This window comes from Idiotropiscis lumnitzeri, chromosome 16 (assembly GCF_059441095.1).
Source record: "Idiotropiscis lumnitzeri isolate Australia: NSW breed Sydney's pygmy pipehorse chromosome 16, RoL_Ilum_1.0, whole genome shotgun sequence".
Classification (NCBI taxonomy): domain Eukaryota; kingdom Metazoa; phylum Chordata; class Actinopteri; order Syngnathiformes; family Syngnathidae; genus Idiotropiscis; species Idiotropiscis lumnitzeri.
The window spans coordinates 4,200,426-4,214,335 of NC_142406.1; the positions used below are offsets into that span (position 1 = coordinate 4,200,426).

General features: G+C 41.3%; 1 long non-coding RNA gene across 1 annotated transcript in view; it reads left to right on the forward strand.

Moving 5' to 3' along the window:
* LOC148320944 (uncharacterized) overlaps nt 1–12,246 on the forward strand; it is a 42,021-nt gene extending 29,775 nt beyond the window's left edge. The window contains exon 3 of the long non-coding RNA XR_015846993.1: nt 11,380–12,246. This is a non-coding gene — a long non-coding RNA (uncharacterized LOC148320944). The remainder of the gene's footprint in view (nt 1–11,379) is intronic.
* Nucleotides 12,247–13,910: the final 1,664 nt, after the last annotated feature.

A 13,910-nucleotide genomic window follows, 5' to 3' on the forward strand; every position in this document is an offset into this window, starting at 1 on the left:
AGCGGGGCGGGGGAGTGATGAGGCCAGGAAGAGAATGGCTCACTGGCACATGATTTGAAGATCATCGTGCCCCCTGAAATAGCTCGGCAGTTAGGGAGGTTGTCTGAAAGAATTAATAAGTAATGAAAGAGCAGCGGCGGAGCCTTTTGGGATGTGCGTGTTGTGTTAATGTTAGGTTACACTAATTTGCCTTCCATTCCAGTGTGGTACAGATGAGCAATTTTCTTTTTAATTTCAGCCCATATGATGACGGCACCCGAGATGTCTTCCATTTGCATATACTATCATATTCAGATGTATGACTTCTTTATAGTCTCTGCAGGTGAGCTGACGGGTCACGTGTTTGGGTGACCGCGGGCAAGTGAGAGAGGATGAGAGTGAGAGATGTGCCTGAGTAAATGTCATGTTTTTGATGGGGGAATAATATGCAAGGCTACTTGAAAAACACCGGAGCCGCTCTGGAGAACATGTGGAAGTATATAAAAATCGGAAGTGCACGCAAGAGAGTCCGTTTCATGGTCAAGTATTAAAGGGGTCGCAATCTGGTTGAATTTGAGAGGAAATAATGGTCATTGGATGCTTCGGTTCTGTTGGTCCAATTTGTTTATTATGAGTTTAGAACAGGGAGTGTTTAAGTAACATTGTAATGTAAAATGTTGAAAATGTTTTCTAGATGTAAATACAAACTGAAGTTTATCTGGAGAAAATATCATTTAATTTATTTCTATTTGTTAAAATTCCAAGATGGTCACATCCAAAAAGCCAAATAAAACAGAACCATATTGTCAATATCAACTCACGGCTTTGTCTCGCTGGCTTGTCGCGTTTCCTTCAGATTGTTGAATTTTGATGAACTTGAAACTTTATTTATGATCGGTTTAACTTCCGAATCAGTGAGATCTGTTTTAAATCCTTCGAAAATAAAAAGCGTGAAATCATTTGCATGCTACGCTGGATTGGAGGAACAATACAATCTGTGTTGTTGCCATGGCAACCCCACATCACTTCTAAGACAATACAGGTGGGCCGGCCCACACACCTCATGGTGTGCTCAAATGTTTATTTCAGGACATTTAAAATACCAATTTGTTCTGTTCGGGGGTTTTCACGTGCGGATTAGCTCCCGTCACTGTCAATTCAAAATCGATAAATGTCACCTGACCAATTTTCTGTACATTGTTTGGACCATCTTGGTGAATAATGACTGTTGTCACTTTTAACTGGTTGCCGGTCTCACGAAAAGTCCGGAAAGGCACGGAATGTTGGACCCAACTTGATGAGCGTGCGGCAAGCTGGCCGAGTGCCAATCAATGACAGTGATGTTGACGGCTTCCAGACTTGTGATTGACAGAGGAAGGACAGGTTTCGACGCTCCAGCGGAGGCTTTGGGAGACAATTGATGCGGCCACCATGCGGTCGATCAGCTATTTATTTTCATTTAATTTTATTTATTTTCCGCCGTGGCCGCCCAAGAAGTAGGTCTGAGTTTTCGGGGCTGTCATTTGTCAACAAGAGCGGTCCTCTCAGCTATTCCAAGGACACCGATTGGCGCGGTTATTTTTGGCCAAAAGACTATCATAGCAGCTTTAGGCTGCTTGGCAAGATGCCTCGGCTTGCTTGCAAGGTTAATAGAGCGTTTTGAAACATCGTTTAATGCATCCCACGGGGATACATTGTATTCATATTTTATCTAGTCGACCACTGCTGCTGATTCGGGTGAGCGGAGCGCGGGACAGTTTCAATTGGAACATGTTCAAATTGTATCTTTGAGACAAAAATAGAATTGCCTTCTTTAGTTTTAATCGTGTATTTTTTTTTTTTGGGGGGGGGGGGTCAAAGGACTAGCGACATTTTATTTGTGGATTGGAATGGATGAAAGAATTGACTGGGCTGCATCTTGAGCATCCCTAACGATGCATTTTCAATTTCAATCCGGTCCTTTTGAATAACGAGAAAGCATCTCCTTTTCATATGAATGGCCTTCAAGACAATGACGGAATATTGTAATCAATCGGGCAACACGGGGATGAGATGCATCGCTATGCCGATTCTTAACTTAAAATGACAAAAGCTGAATCATATCGGAGAAATTGTTTCATTTATTGTCACTAACAACAACTACATCAGGTTTTTTTTTTTCAATTCCCAGTGGATGAGCGGGGGAAAAAAATGAGGACAAAAGCCCAAATTACAGCAGATATGAAAGCAATAGCTTGGAGGGCTCTTCATATATGCTAGTGGAATAAAATATTATTGCATGATGGTTCTCCTTCAAATCCCCAGCAGAGCGTGCAAGTGCCTTTTCACTTTTCATTCATTTGACACCCAAAGTTTTGTTCCGTTGCCTGCTTTGCATGTACTGCCAGTAAATACTCCGTTTAATTTGACTTGGGACTCGGTGTGGCACAAATTAAATCTACCCCCTGCGTGCAATCATATTTATTTTAGAAGGACAGCGAGAGCAGTCGGTTAGAATAATGCGGCTTGACTACAGAGCAGATAGCAGGTGCGAACGGGAGGGAAAAAGAAGTCTCGGAAGGTGTTGCTCGCTTCGTTGCCGCAAACGGATCAAAATCCAAGTGGCTTGTCAGTAGCGTATTTTGTGGACCTTTTTTAAGTCCGGGGGTTGCTCGATAGGCTCGAGCACCTGGATGGCGCAAATAGATACAAGGCTGCAATTTGTCCTCTGAGTTAATCAGCCCTGAGCAGGAGCGAAGATGGAGCCTGCAAGTGTTAGCGAGGTGAAATTTATAGATTTTGTAAGTAGGAGAGAAAAGCAAGTGCGAATCCGGGTGATTTTTACGGCTCGAAAAGGAGAGGATAAATCAGGTTATCATACACGGCCAGTAAAAAGTCATTTTTCTTCTAATAAATGATCTCTGTGTGCTACATAAATATCATCATACCCCACAGCAGTGTCCGCTTTTATTAACTACTGGCATGAAACACGGAAGAGAAAGAAAGATGGTGTTAACGTTATTTGAATGTTTTATACCGTTAGCGCCGTAAAGGGGGCTTGTTTTAAACACTTTTACAAGTGTTTTTTAAGATGCCATTTCTCATTGTCAGAGTAAGAAACCGTTTAAGTGCACTTTTTAAAAAAATAAATAAATAAAATAGTGAAACGAGCTAGCTTGTACGTGCTATCGTTACTCATTTCGCTAGCTTGCGCGTTTGCTATTAGCATAAAGTGGCCAAGACAATTAGCATCTTGTAATGTGTTTTTTTTTTTTTTTCCATACAGTAGGTAACAACTATAGCAAAAGGAACATTAAGGACATAAATCCATTTAATCATTTTAATAAATTTATTTATTTTTTATTATGCGCGTTATCCAAAATGCTAACTGCAACACGGCAGTAGTCGCTCCGTTTATGCTTATTTATTATGGTTGTTTGAGTGTTTGGATGAATATACTTTATCATACTCCGCTCCGGGGCTTCTTCCCGACACAAACAAGTTATCTTTTTTAGTTTGCTGGGTGTTTTAAGGAATCGATGAAGCTCACATCCCCAGATGCATTCTGTTTGTGTGTGTGAGCGCGAGAGAGACGGTGTGTGAAAATGTCTCCAAAAACAGACTCGTCTTCAACAACCTCGGGGGACGTTATCAGCACAAGTCCTGTAGTTTCTCCCATTATCTCACCACAGAGGCCTCTGGGGGGGTGATCCTTCATTGTTCACCGTGATATCATCAAAACACACAATAATGACTCCTTGTCATGCTGTCCATTGTCTCTGGAATGGTCTTGTAATGCCCCTTGAAAAGTTCTCGATGACTTTCCACTAACCTGCGACCGTGTCATCCGCCTAGTGAAGACATTTTTTATTTGAACATTTTTTATCTGATTTCAGACAGGGTGGCTAACATTATAATCATTCCCCCGGTGTCAGAAAGCTAGAATCAGTCTTGTTTATTTTTATTTGCACTTAAAACAGATACTGTAGGTCCAATTTGTTTTGTTAGATATTATAATTCTGAAATCGTGTTATAACGTTGCCTGGGCAGATCAGATGTTGGTGTCGTACTCTAGCAGGTCTAATACAATACAAAAGTCCCAGAAATTGGCCTTGCGTTAATATTTAATGTGCATTTTAATATTTTTAAGTGGGGAATACTGAGGGAAGTAGGTTCGTCAAAAAATAGGTAGGACATTATTTGTGACTCCAGCTAAAGTTACTTAGGAATCGGATCCTTTTGAAATATTGAGCTCCATGGAATATATACAGATCGGGCCTTTTTTTGAGGTGAATATTCTTTGAAATCAAATATTGTCTGGCATTGAGTCATAAATTAGGAATGAATCCCGGAACGTCGGAAAAGATCGATTGAGTGCTACAGTTCTGACATATAATATCAAATACGTCTGAAATCATGGGACGAATCGCTTCTAAAATGAGGAACTCACGACTCAGATCGTAGAAGGAACACGATTTGATATTCACCCTGGTCGGATTTCATGAAAAATGAGAATTGTGACGTGATTCACATCATATTTAATTTACAATAAACTCTTCTTGTGTTTCAAAATTAAATGCACTTTGAATACTTGTGCATGGAGCATATTGATGCGCAGAATTGTAAAAATAAAATACAATTTTAAATATGAGCCCAAAACAGGATTCTTAATGTCAAATCTTAGATGAGCCGATATCAACAACAGCAACAAAAAGACGGAGTAAAACGCTCTTGGGATTGAATGCAAACTTTAAGATGTCATCGTCTATGACGGTGACGAGTGTGAGTCAGGCTAAACTTTGAATGACTCCCTAAATGTTTTCAGTGGTCCCCGTCCCAGATCGATACATTAATAGCACGGATTTCATCAAAGGGAAGCAAAGAGAAAATCCGAGAGCCATTCACTCCATTTCCCCGACTTGTCCTTGCCTGCCTTCATTTTTGCTTTTCATAAACATATAGCCTCTCTTTAGGTGTCACTTTCTTTTCAGACTCCTTCAATTTTCCAAGCCGTCCCTCTCATTTCCCCCTCCCTAGCCAAGTGAGATTGGGTACTTTGGTTTGGTGTGTACGCTCCATGAGCAACGCTGAGGGCCGCTGCCGTTCCTGCAATTTCATCATCTGCTTTGTGGTCCAGCTGTATTCACGCTCTCCGTTTTTCTTATTTACTGTAAATTCTACCTTGCATGACTATCATTTTACAGAGACTTGAGTAGATTTCTAATTGGTTTTATGACACATTTGGCTGTCTGTCCCAAGTCCTAAAATTGTCATTGCTCCGATTCTGCTCCTTGTATGCCACTGAAACATTCAGGCTGAAATGACCGCAGACAATCTGGCCCGTCTGATATTATGTATTGACCTTTTGAAAGAGATCACAGATTATTCACCATCACAGATGACTTTCTCTGCCCGGAGTCACCCCATTGGGATCTGCTCATTACAGTGCGTATGGCCTTCATCGAATAACAAGCGTCTTTCTCTCGAGGCATCTTTCGGCCAACTTTCTTTGAACAAATATGAGAAGTAATTTTGGAATTTAATTGCTGCTACTAATGAACGGATTGAGTTCCACATACTGTAGCTTTACTAATTTTAAAGCATTTTTTTTTTTTTTTGCGTTGATAGTTTTTAAACATTTTCTGTTGGAAAATCGACTTAAGACCAAGTTCCAAGACGAACTCAATAGTCTTGAAAGCTGACTTGTCATGAATAAAGCATCTACATATGCAAGTTTGAAGAACATTGTTGCTGAAAAGAAACCTGATTGATGTTGTGTACTGAGGCCCCTTCCTTGTTCTTTTTTTTTTAAACCCACTGTCAGCCGACTCATACTGAGCGTCTGTATTCTAAAAAGGAATATGCTCCAGGTGATGATATCATCCCTGATAATCTTCTGTAAATCTGACGTATCTGAGTAATACACTCTGTCACGTCTGGTGGATCTCGGTGCCAGGAAAGGGTTCATTTTCCCCTCGCTGGTAAATCTACAGTATTGGCTGTGTGTCAGTGACTCATGTATGGCATGTGTTTATCCTGACAAGAATATGTCATATAGACTCTGGGTCACTACGCGGTATGTAAACAGCGCAGACGCAAGACAGTCTAATCAGTCTTGTCGTGTTCTGTCTGCGTGGAGAGACACTCTGTTAAAGTGGCTTGTGTGGAATACAATGAAGCCCACAAGCCAATACCGTTGTTGATCTTGTTGTTGGGAGGTACACAATGCCATTTGATCAATGGCCGTCTGGTCAAAACTGCACATGTGAACGCTCCGTCGAGGGAGGGGGACGGTGATTGAAATCCGAGGGAGGTCATAAAACATGAAAGGCATGAGAATTTTTTTTGATTTGGTCCCCTGGACCGTGAACGGCTTGTGTGATCCTGAGGTTTCATTTGCGTGAGTCCTGTTTAGCATAAGCACATATCCTTCGGTTTTTCTTTGCCGCTTGTCGCCTTTAGGTCACGGGTGAGACAGAACCCCATTTGGTCAGTGCATGCGCGAGTATGCCCGCAAGTCTGCTGGTCTACTTTTGTCCTTTGTAGACAATTCAGGTCAGCAGTATTGTGCGTTGACGTACTTTTTCACCACGCAGCAGCGAATAAAAAAAGTGCCCGCAAATGTCTGTCAAATCTGTCAACTGTACTCTGTATTATCAAAATATTTTTGTTACATTTTCACTGAACAGTAATTAACATAGATTTTTTTTTCAATCTTGAACACAGGTTAAACACTTAAAAAAAAATAAAATAAAAATAATCCTAAAACCCAAGAGTTTTTGAAAAAACTAAAACTAATTAAAACTAACAAATCCGTACTGAAAACTAGTTAAAATTAAATAAATAAAAAAAATAAAAAAACTCAAAACAAAATAAAAACTATCATTAAAATTCAGCGGCTCTTTCGACGCGAGTACAAAGTTACCTTCCACATTCAGCGAGTGACACTTCACTCTCAATTTATGCTCTCACTCTCCTGCAGCTTTTACACAAACAGAAAATAGTCGTTTATGCACACTTAGAGCCTCATCCATACAGTCAAGTTCCACTTGTACCTTTATTGTCGCGTTGTATAAATACAAACATAAAATCGTCGAGCAGAAATAGAGGAAACAAACACTCGGGTAAATTTGTAGTCCACCACAGAGGAGCAACACATAATGGTGGTAAATGACCATGTGGGAAGTTAATGACCTCCCCTCCCCACAAGGAGGTCATCACGCGTCGAGAGGCAAGGCGCCTTCTCCATAACGGATTAATATAGACCCATATCACCGCACTTCCACCTCCTCCCCCCGCACTTCCACCTCCTCCCCTTCCCCTTCACCCTACTATCATTTCTGTCTCCCTCCTCCCCGACTCTCAATCTCCCGGACACTCGTTCATCTTCCGCCATTCGCCGCTGCTCCCATTTGTTCTCTCTTGACATGGCCTTTTACCTCAGATCCAATTCCCACCATTTTAATCGAGACAAAATTACATTACGGTGGGCTTCACTTCCTTCCTGCCTGTTTGTGTGTGTGTGTGTGTAGGGGTGCGTGTGTGTGTGTGTGTGCAGGCTATTTTGAGTTTGCTATAAGGTTCCTACATGGTCACAAAAATGAACTTCAATGTCATGCCAATAAAGGATTTTGTAGCCGACCGGAATGGCACAAAGGGAGACAAATACGACACCTCCTGTCTTTGATGGATATGTTTAACTGCTTGCATGAGGACGTTCTACTGCGCGAATGTGAGCTGCAAAAATGTGCTTCTGCATGTACGGTGTTTTGTAGTTGTGTCGCGTTAATCTATTTACGTCCCATACGGTTTAATATATCGGTCAGAGCCAAATAAATTGGCTGGGATAAGGAATAAATTGGCTGCATAATTTCGCTGCTTTCATACATTTACATGGGCTAAAACAGTGGTGTCCAAAGTAGGGATCGGGGCCCTTTTGTGGTCATCTTTTTGTTTTTCATTGGTCCACATTGTATTTAATAGACAATACGTGTAATATGTAATTAATAAATTTTTAATTAAAAAATGCACATTCTTTATTGTTTAAGGTCTGAAGTGATGATAATTATATCTGAACAGAAAAAAAATGTTTTGACTGATTTCTGTAAATAAAGTATTTTTTTTATTTTGGTGTTAATTCTAATTATTTAGTAAACTCAAATTGGTAAAAAAAAGAAAAACAAGAGGTAGAACTGGCTTTATTTCTCATCCCTTTTCCAAACGGTCAAGAGTAACTGAAAGAGTCAGCATTCATGACTGCATTGCAAAGAGGAATGTAGTCTTATACATGATAAAATCGTGGCTTGTATTTGTATTCAAAACCTCAGGCAGCTACCTCGGCATGTTCTCGCTTTCGTACTATGGATGGAGTTACAACAACTGCACTCCCATTTTACCGCGGAACCTCTTCCCGTGCTTTCACACGGGAGAACGGTGAGAGCATGCAAATGACTGGAAGTCATTTTTTTTTTTTTTTTTTTAACTGAGCAAGCAACTGTATAGAGCACACAGAAGGTAGTGCATCCTCAAATTGGGAGGACTCGATGTAACTTTATGGTAATGAGGCGGGACACGGCAAGAGCAGCATGTTGTGCGAAAGCCACAAACGTAGAGATAACTTGCTTTATGCTGCATACTAGAGGAAAGAGAGAAAAGTTCTTTTCAAATTATACATTTCTACGTCGCTCGGCCAAAACACTTGACAGACGCACAAAGTGTGATCAAACCAGAACAAACTGCCGTTGGCTTCATTGACAGCCAGACCAAACGTGAACGAACAATACAAGTGCATTTTTTTGTTGCAATTAAAGGACGGTTCAAATAAAGCCTCCTAGTTATGCTCTGCAATTAACCACCTCAATACTCATTAGCAAGACCTGCTGTAAACAAATGGCGTGTGGAGTTCTATAGTCATGTCATAAAAGAGCTAATTGCTCATTCAAACTCTTTTTGTCTCCAATATTTGATGCTAACGTTTTGCTTCAGGCATGATGCGTTTAAATGTTGCTGTGAGTAGGATTTCCCCCACCGCCCCGTTGTGTACAGGTTGTAGATATTATATATGATAATGACTTGTTATGCCTTACAGTAATTGTGGGTTTATTATTTTTAATTTAATCCAGTCACCATTCAAGCATATTTTTGCAACGCTTCGCCAATTGACAACAGAGTCGCGTTTCAAAACTCTCCAAAGGTTTTTCTGTCCTTGACGACAGCTCAGTGCCAATGTGAGAAACCTTCACACTGCTACGATGTGGCGTACAAGTTACGCTATTCATTGCAAGTTTCTTGAGATGTTAGCTCCCAACCGCCAGTAAAAACACAAAACTCCTCTAGCAGGCTAAAGTCAATTTTAAGTGCTGCACTGGAAAAAGCTCCAGTCAGTGGATGCTTTGGATAGCATGAGCATCACGTTTTTACGCTTATAGCCTTTGACAACCAAATCAAACAAACTGCAGTTTTTCTACGTATAATGAGAATCTGTGAAAGCGGGTATCCAACTACCAACATCTGTATTCTGGGACTTTCTTGCACCCTAAAGATACAACTCCGCGATTGCTTAGTCTGTCATCATCCATTGTCAGGGGTGTTTTGCAAAGCCCTGGGGGCCCCAGGCAAGAAGGAACGTGGAGATGCCATCCCTCACCCCCCCGCCCGGCAACACACACACTAGCAAAAAGCTGGATAAGGGCATAAAGATATCTCTGGGTCAAGAATTGACATTAAAAAGTCAACAGCCTCAAATATTTGCTTGGCATGTTCTATTTAATGTTGTCCTGTCAGTGTAGTTCAGCACGCCTTGCGGTAGATTGTCGTCGCAGTCTTAAAGTTGTCAATGATATGGGCCAAAGTCCGCCGACCCTGTTGCGGCGTTTCCGTCCATGGTTGAGAAAGTTGGGTCTTGGCCAGTTTAAGTGTGGAAAAGCTGCATTGACAGGAAGTTGTACTCGCTGCTATGGAGAGGGCCACTTTACATAATGTGAAGAGGTCATGAAAAACTTTTATGCATGGTTCGATGAGATTTGTGAAATCCATGGTCCACTTGAACCAGGGTTAAAATAAGTTTAAAAAAAAAAAGGTGGACAACTTTGTCCCCAACAAGAAATGATGACTGAGTTTGGCAAAAGTGAGGCTGTCTATCAGTTTAAAATGCACACGTTAAGTGCCATTTCATTGGATGAGAGCTTAAAGTGCAAGGTCAGATATATGGCAAAATATTTGACCTTTGACCGGTGTGAGAATCTTAATGCAAAATAGGTTAATTGGTTGAATTTAAATGATCATTCCGACAAATGTTAAAATCCGTGTCCAATGTCAAAATGCAGCTTGTGTAATTGATATCATGAAGTCTGAAAAACTCCCCTTTTAGGGTAATTCCTGAGCATGACTTCAGAGCAGCACGGTGTTTATAAGGGCTGCAAACACCTGCAGGCTAATTTTGGGGCCCTTATGTGTACTTGTGTCGTATGCTGAGAGTCCCCTTTTTTTTTTTGCAGAAAAGTGCGACAGGTAGACAGCGACAAAGAGCTCTTTGAGTGTATTCTCGTCATAGTGTTTGTGATAATGAGTCGACGGGATTATTTGTGTACAGTGTTTGAGAAGTAGAGGTTGGTGCTTATCATATTTTGGGACATGTAATCTGCGGGCTTTCAAGTTGTTCTGAATGTGCTTCAATCACGGTAGTCACGGCAAGGAAAGTGGACTGGCCCAGAGAGCACGGCAGAGAAATAGAGAGGAAGGAACTCCTGGTTGTTATTTGTAATTGCGGTTAAGCCTTTTCAGTAAAGTTCCGTTTTATTTAAAAAAAATGTCATAATGCTCAAAAGTGGACTAGTCGCCTAAGCAAATGACCTGAATTTAAAAAAAAATACTGAAACCTAATGCCATTTATTTATTTTTTACACTCGCAATTTACATTAATGTTTTACTCCCATCCTGCAGGTGGTAGTAGAGTGCATGAGAAAGTGATTGTCAAACAGGTAAATGAGGAGAAAATATGTTAGTTTTGTTTGGTTATCATGACAATAAAACAAATATCAAACTGAAAAATATTTAAAGTGGCGCTAAATGCTAATTCTCCCAATTAGCCTAAACGCAGTGGCGTACGACCTACGACCCTGTGCCACATAGCCCATATTTTGTATCTAATAAAAACCAAGTCTTCTGCATTTTTATTTGAAAAACTGAAAACGCACACCTTCTCGTGTGTTATTGTTGAATTATATTTCTCCGCAAATTTAGCAGGCGTGATCGACCATCGAACTAAAATTGACCCTGATAGAAAAAAAAAAAAAGTTCTTTCCACCTCTAGCTTTGTCCATCTCTTCCTCCAGTTCATGGTTCGACAAGCCACTTCCCTCCCTCCCATGACCATCTGCGAACGCGTAACATATCACTGTCTCCACCCGTGTGTGTCCGTAGGCTTACTCCATGTCCTCCCACGATGCGACAACGCCGGTGAATGAGTGCTTCGTCCCTCACAGCGTCCCGGGGGACTAGCATCTGTCGCCGTGATGCACTCTCGGCTGCTACAAACTCCATTACCCGCTGTCCTGCTTCTCTGTCATTGTCAGCCGCGTTCCAGGACCCACAGCGGGTAGGTGCGGCACACGTGTGCACGCGTTTGAACGCAGTTGCATGTGTGCTGCTGACACTTTTAGAAGCTGTGTGAACCAAGTGGGATTAATGAAGATGTATGTGTTCCGGCCACAATATATATATATTTTTTTATCTTAACTGACCTGTTCAGCTGTCTGGTCAAAGAGGGAAGGGGGCCTCCACTGCGACTAGAGAGAATTAGCTTTTTTGCAAACAGTGTTTGGATTTCAAGAGAGTGCTGCTAACATGGCTGAAACACATAACAACATTGCATGCATTATCTTTAAAAAAAAAAAAAAAAAAAAGCCCATTGAAGACCCTTTCCCCCTCTTCATTTCCAGGAGAGCTCCTCATAATGGCTTGCAAAAGCCTGAAGAGCTTTTCTGCACACACTCTGGTAGCTCTTTCATGAATGAATACCCAATTCACTCCGTTTGAAAGGCATTTTTTTTTCATGCAAGTGTTTTAAATGTCTATACTTGTTTTCTACAAGGGTTGAAGAGCAAAAATTTTTGTTAGCCTCAGATCGTGCGGCAAAAATTTCAAGAGATGATATTCCGACTTTTACACTTTATGAGGAAAGAATTTCACGGGCTGTCTTTACTCTGGTGTAATCTGGTTATTACGTTACTTAAATAGATATATGAAATGTCGCATTCATATATTTGCATAAAATAACCTAAGCCTGTTTGTCCACTCATATGTTGATACCAGGGTTAAAAAAAAAAAAAAAAATATCGATTGATTGTAAACGTAGAAGAGAGGAAAAAAAATGCGCGATTAATCGCAAGTTAACTACGAACACTGTGAGCAGCCACGGTTAATTGATTTTATTTATAATGTATATAAATTTATTTATATACTATTTTATTTATTTATTTTTCAAGTTGAAATTGATATTTTGCTATGTTCTCTCACTGCTTGTTGAGTTTTTTTTTTTTTTTTAAAGGCCATTTGTCGTAAAAATGTGAAGTGACAAGCCCAAGGTCGTTTGACCATTGCGGTTACACTCTATGGTAGTTTCATATTTCTAAACGAATGGTACGTCCTATTTATCAGCACCACGTAGTGCCTGGCGTCATCTTAGGCTAACTGCAATTCCCTCCAGAAATAAGACAGAATAATATCTTTTTGTTCCTGAGAGGTGAAAGGCGGGTCAGATTTTGTCTGCTAAGCAATCACTGCGGTGGCTGACTTTAATTGCCGTAGGCGCGAGGTGGTCTTTGAGGGTGACATTGCAAAGTAAATAACACAACAGAGATGATGAGGCCCAAAAAAAAAACAAAAAACAAAATCGCCAATCGGCTCGCATTGATGCGTTCCAAAAAAATGAGACGCTTCATTGTCCTCTTGCCAGTCGCCATGCGTCTATTCCCTATTTCCATCTGTATTCATTCCCGCTTTTGCCTCTTGTTGCATATTAATACTAATGGCGCTATGGTGGGGATTTGTAGAGGGGCGAGAGGGATGAGGAGAGAAACGACGAGCGAGATGCTTTAGCTGATGAGATGGCAACACAGATAGAGAATGATTGACTTGCAGAACACAGGAAGAGGAGCAGGGGGGGGGTGATAAGCGATGGATGGAGGGCAGAGGAGAAGAGGCGAGATCAACATGGCACTAATTGTTTCCTCTGCACCCCAACCGAGCCTCCATCAGCCATTCATCACCTTCGCCGCAATCAGTCCAGAGCAGACACGTTGGCAAATGAGACCTTCCTTTCACTCCATCCATTAAGGAGGGTGTAACATGGAGGTGCGCCGCGCCAAAAAAGAGGGAGACGCGATTGTAGGCGCCCGTGCCCGGGTTTTTGTCTGATGAGCTTGTCCCTCTTTCGCCCGTGGTCCAACAACACAAACGTGATTTTTCATTTTCTCCTTGTTCAGAACAGGGGGTGGGGGGCGCGCCATCAATCACCTCTGCTAAATCAAACGGAAAATCATCAAACTTGCCGCGTGACGTCTGCACCCTTGTATGAAAGGCAACACAGTAAAACATTGGCCGTGAAGCTCATTGCGTTTATTAAGGAAGCGTTGTAATTAGCAGGCGAAAATGAGCTTAGTTCCAGCTCCGCGGCTGCCAGCTGGGCACGACTCGGGGAATAAAAAATGTGGCTGTGAGGAATCAAATCACCAATAATAGCTGGAACCACAACTTGACAACCACCACTACTGATGTCATAGGATTAGCACGTTCGACACGAGAAGGGGATTTGGGTTTAATGCGGCCAACAATTGAGACAAATGAGGCAAAAATCTTCCATAATGTATTCTCTGAACTGTATTCATAGACATGAGTCAGTGGGTGTTTGGGCCACATATAAAAAGCCTTTTAATGACCGAGGCAAACTGCGG